Here is a 6,000-nt window from a genome sequence, read left to right on the forward strand (position 1 = left end):
ATCATATTTAAGAAAGCATAGTCTGATTGGTTGGCAGTCTGCTCCCCCAAACTTAATTTTGACTGCAAATCTTCTTGGACATTGGGCAAATTTTGGTATAACTCACTGAGATACAACTAACTAAAAAGATAACTAAGTAACATAAAGTACACATCAGAAAAACATTATTATTCTTGCAGTGGATGTAATAAAGCCACTCCCGGATATGTACAGGTCAGTATTTGAAATGCACTGTCTGCATCTGCAGTATAAATCTAGATAGACAACAGAACACACATGCAGGTCTTTAATAATATTTAATTGCCTTTACTTCAGACTTTCACAGTTGCTCTTCAAAATAACACAAGTAAATGCTGAACACCTGTTTAGCAATGCCACAACAGTAACAGGCTCCTTCAGTGCATTTTAGATTCCAAAGGTGGTTTGTATCTTGTAATGTTTTGGGATGTAACAGAGAAAAGGCTTTCCTCCAATTGTCTGCACCCACATAAAATTATAACCAATAAGTGCCTACTCAGCAGCACATGCAGTCTGGTTAGTGACCTCTTCTGGGTGCACACACAGAATGCATGCACATTTCTCTGTGCCTGAACATCTTTCAAATTCGCAGTTCAGATTTAAGGAAAATGCTGTCAGAATGCAGCTTGGTGCTGCAAATCAGCACTTTCAGTAGAATCTGTTTGATCACCGAATCCCAAACTAGAGCGCATAAACAACCCTGTAATTGTTTGCAGCCTGTCAATGAGGAAAGACTTGGAAAATTTTATCTTGGCAGCAAACAATAATGAGGAATTAAGTTCGTAAAACTTGACTTAATTGTGGATAAAACCCTGGCTTACCATTCTGCTACATTTCAGAAGCCAATTAAAGTGTTTACAGATTAGTCAACATCTATCCATCCAATTCACATCATCAGTATACAGACAGCAATGGAAATGCTAAGTGGAAATTTTAAAAAAAATGCCTGTAATTCATAACTGTATAAAGTTGTCATCTGCTTCTTTCCACTCAGTGGTCTGTCTGGTTTTCTTTTCTCAACTATTAAATTCGAGAAACATTGCATATTGCTTTACAATTTTTCTACTCATATGTTTCCATAAGCATTTGAGTTTTTCAAAGATAAAAATGTCATGAGATAAAACAAAGACCTTCTCACCCTTGACCGATATTTACAATTCAGAATGGATATTTTTAAAGCCTTTTTATAAGGTTCTGAAATGATCTGATAAAAATCCTGTTTGCCTGAACAACAGCAAACCATATTCAAAAGGTCAGACAGACCTTTCTCTTCATAACAAAATAAATAAATAAATAATAAAAATAAAAAAAATAAATCAGCGAAATGTAATGTCTGGGAATATAAAATCACAAGTAGAAAATAACTTGTATGGAAAAAAATACTGGCTTGGCATTAAAATGCAGTATTTACTGGTGTTGGGTAAATTCTTCAGAATGCTATGCAGTTCATAAAAAAGATTGTTTTAAGTTGATTCAAATAAGCTATACTAAAGTTATAATAACTTTAATTAAATACAAAATTATATATTTTTACTGAAATATTTCAGATGTATAAAATGTTTAAAAAAATCTATCTTGTGCAGTGATTAATCTATATTTTTTACAAGGGATATCATTCTCTCATTTCAAGACAGAAAGCAGTTACTAATGGAAGTTTTCTCTAATGATTGTTTCTAGATTTTCAATCTTAGAGGAGAGTGGACAGCAGCTCATTGGAATATGCCTGGAGTATTTAATCATTGTCTTGGGGCTGTGTCTTGTGAAAGTGAGATTATGGCAACAACAAAAACAAAAACAAAACAAACAAAAAAAAACCAACAACAGAGCAGTTTTGTTTCTATCTGGGGGAAAAATATTTATTTCTGTGTAAGACAATAATAAACATACTTTTTAAAGTTTCTTGACCTACACTTTAACCTCTAGCATGACATTAAAACACAGGAAAATGTCCCAACCTGCACAATATAGGGATTTCAGGCTCTGCTTTAATGATGATAAAGGCTATTCTGTTTTAATGAAGATAAAAGTTATTCTATCCTCAGAGCATCTTGCGGTGTGAAGCCTCATGAAATTATTTACCTTACATTTTCACTTCGTATTAAACTAAAAGCCCACACTCATATACCATAAGTAGCTGCCTGCAGAAAAATAAAAATTAAAAAAAAAAAAAAAGAGAGAGAGAGAGAGAGAAGGAAATTGTCTTGAAGAGCAAAATATCAGCTGTTTATCATGATTTTTTTTTCTGTGTGCAAGGGAGTGTATTCTATAGATTAATACAGGAAATACAGATTAATAAGGAAAACAAAATGCCCACTGTATATCAGTTTCCAGAAGAGTAGAAGCCACACCTGCGTGTGATATAACAGGAAACTATTTCATCTTCTTTACATAAAGATCTCATGGATGTAAGAGAGGTCATGGTATGTCCAGGGTGATTTCTTCCTGCTTCAGCAAAGTTTCATGTCCAAAATAAAAACACAGCAGGAAGTGCTGACTCCTTGTTCACTGCCCTCACATTTCCCTGGAGATGGAGAGGGTCAGACTGTGCTTACAGAGTCAGAGTAAAAAACAACAGGCTGCAGAACTTACTGGGAACATGGCAGTAGACATTTTATCTCAGCTATGACAGAAACCCTTTAGTTGGGATCCTCCACACTAGGGTCCAGTGGAAAACCGCTTGAAAGCAAGGCCAAGAAATATGTTGGAGATCTAAAAGAATTATGTGCATCTTAAAGACAGCCTTCTCATGCAGCCCAGGAAATTTATCTTTCCACATCCACATTTCAGCTTTCTGTTTCCTAAAAATGATTTTTCACACATTTGTGTTTTGAGATCTTCAGGACAGAAGTTTCATTTTACTCAGATATTACAGTGTCTTGCCTAAAACATCTGGTTCCTGCCTGGGGATTGTGAGTTCTGCTGAAAAAAGAAAAGCAGTGGAGGGCAAAGAACAATTATGCAGGACTTAATAAACAGTGTTTGCAGTCTGTCTGCATTGAACTTCTGTTGCCGTATGTGGGAAACCTGTAGGGATCTTGTAATTCCTTTCTGCTGACTAACTGATGCAAGAGCAGCTTGTTACCTTCATCCTGGATATTAAGATAGGTAGGCTTGCTTCAGTAGAGAGAAACAATATAAAGAAGGAAGAAAGGGCTGGTAGTTTACAAAGTATGATAATTTAAAGGGGTCGATATATGGATTTGTGCAGATAAATGAAGCAGTAGCCATCCCTCAAATTGCTCCTTAGGAGGAATAATACAATTGGATGATCACATAAATACTTCTTTGCATATTTGTTCCTATTTGGCTACAATTTGAAACTGGGCCGAGGGGGAGGGGGCGAGGAGTAGCAGGGGCAGGAGACAGAGGTGGATGCAAAAATGCTGTTTATACTAATATGGTACTAGCCTTAAATAAGACCAAGTAGAAGATCACAAGAAAACACCGGATCTGGTGATGAATAAATATTAGTCTAAACATGGTTATTTAAAATTAAATTAATTAATTATTTGATTAAGATAATTCACAAGTCCAATACATTTTGATGGAAAAATAACCTTTGAATCAGATTTACTTTTTTTCTTCCTGCTTTTGAACATACTCTTAGAATTTATTTATTTATTTATTTAGAGTACGTATATATTTTGAAAGATTTTACCATGAGCTCAATACAGTGTGAATATCTCTGACAGAACTGGAGAAACGGGTAGAAAGCTGCCATGCCTCCAGGAGAAAGAAACACCTTAGCTTAAAACACATTCAGTGGAAACCCTGAATTCAAGGAAACCTTCAGAGATAAAATGATACAATGCGTTTCTCATTAATAGTAATGCAGAGACAAAAGACAACATTTCAGTTGTGTGCTATGGGCTTCTGCTCATTGGAATTGTTCCTTTACTATCCAACCTGCATAAACATCTTCAGGGAAAGGATTTGATTACACAGCATTCCCTGTAAAAAAAAAAAAAAACAAAAAAAACACCAGCAATTATTAAGTCATAAGGCTCTATTAGGCAGTCCTAACCCTTCCCCTCAGCACAAGAAAAGTTTATCTAGTGAGGTGGAACAGTAACAGGATTGCTTTAAAGACTACACAAAAATTACCAGAGCATCCTGTGCTAACTATATTTTTCAGTGAATTCAATGCATGTCATGATTGTACACTAGCAATTTCCCAGGCAGATTCTAATTCAGTTTTTGATCTTCCAACACCTGGAAGAATTAAACTGAAAATATGCATTCTAGCTTGTAATTTTCTTATATGAAAAAGAACATCAAGTTTCTCTCAGTGCATTTGGTGCTACCATGTCTGTTCGTTGCTTGGCAGAACTTCAGGCTTATGTACGAATACATCAGAATAGTATTGAATGCTGTTAAAATAATAATAATAATAATAATAAACACTTAGCTTTACTGAAATACTTAACTGAAATTTGCTTTCTCTCTGGAGATAAATTATGACTTCCCGTTCAGCATTCATTAACAGTGTTTTTTCTTTTTATCTTAAAATCTTCTCACTTTGTTTCCTTCTAACTTTTGTCACCTTTTCTTTTATTTAATGGATGAGTGACCTTGAGACACAACAGTACCTTTTATATGTACTTTATAACTGTCACTCAAGTATTTTCACCTCAAAACCTTAAAGTTTTTTTCAAACACAATATATGCAGTAAAAATCTTAACTTGATACATTATTACATTATTCTGTTTGGATATTACACTAAATCTATGGAGATTTATGCCAACAGTTTAGGTGATTAGGTGTAATATTTACTTAATATTTACTAACAGTTCTCTTAGGCTGGTATATAAAAATAACATCATATGAGTACTCTGTTATTTCAGATACAGAGTACCTTGGTACAAGCCTCTCCCGATGAGCAATGTTTGGATGGTTACTCAGGCAATACAGATGAAGGTTTTACATTACTTAAAAACCATACAGATCAAGACGTTTTTAGGAAGCTGAAGCAATCTGAGTATTGTTTCTTGCAATCTCTCTTGTCCAAGTGAGCCTACACACTACTTTTCAGACACATACGAACTAGCAGTATGTTATATTCCAGCTCAGTGGAATTCAAACTAGTTTCAAAGACAAACAGCCCTTGAGCAAAACCTGCATAACCATGGCAAGCATTGTAAAAAGACTGACTAAATGAACTGAGCTAAAAGTTGTCCCCTCCTTATTTTGGACAAGACTTGCTTGCATCAAAATTGAACTAACACACAGCTGTAAAATATTATTGTACCTTCATGTATGACTGATAACATCTTGTATACATCTTCCTCAGTAGATATCTTCTAACACAAGGTGATTCATCTAATCTGTGGGAGGTCAGCTGAAGTCAATATAAAAAAGTAAACTTCATTTGGTTTGTTGATTATTTTTTTTCCACCATGAGTCTATCTAATTTTCCTGTTATTATTATTTATTTATTTTAGTATTGCTCTTCACAAGTAGAAGTGATTCTGAGAATAAAAAAAAAAAAAAAAATCAGGACATTTTGTTCATATGCAATATTCCTTCTATACATCTACTGCTGCAAAAGTAATGCCTCTATTTATTTCCGCTACAAATGCAACAAAGAGCACAGTAACACTATTTTATAGTGCAAATTATCAGCTACAGAACAGTCCTCTTCAACACATTAATTACCACTACCTGTGCATTTTTGACAGTCATCAAAGAAAGCCTGCATGAAACTCTTGTAACAATCTGCCTCAGTGGTGGTGACCCACTGTCATTGTCCCCACTGCTGAAACATACCATCCATCACCTCACATCCACTGGTTGTTTTACATCAATGTTCAGCAAGAGTCTCTGAATGGCAGTGTGTGCCATCCTTTTCCACACTGAGGAATACTATTCTAGCTCTTTTCATCATATACACTTCCATGTCTGACACCATTCTGTCAGACTGCCCCTCTGCTGCCATCTGTCATACAGTAACAACACCTGATGTCATGGGCCAGCGTCAGATA

This window comes from Coturnix japonica, chromosome Z, assembly GCF_054131305.1.
Source record: "Coturnix japonica strain WE chromosome Z, WE-NBRP24, whole genome shotgun sequence".
In the NCBI taxonomy this organism is placed as follows: Eukaryota; Metazoa; Chordata; class Aves; order Galliformes; family Phasianidae; genus Coturnix; species Coturnix japonica.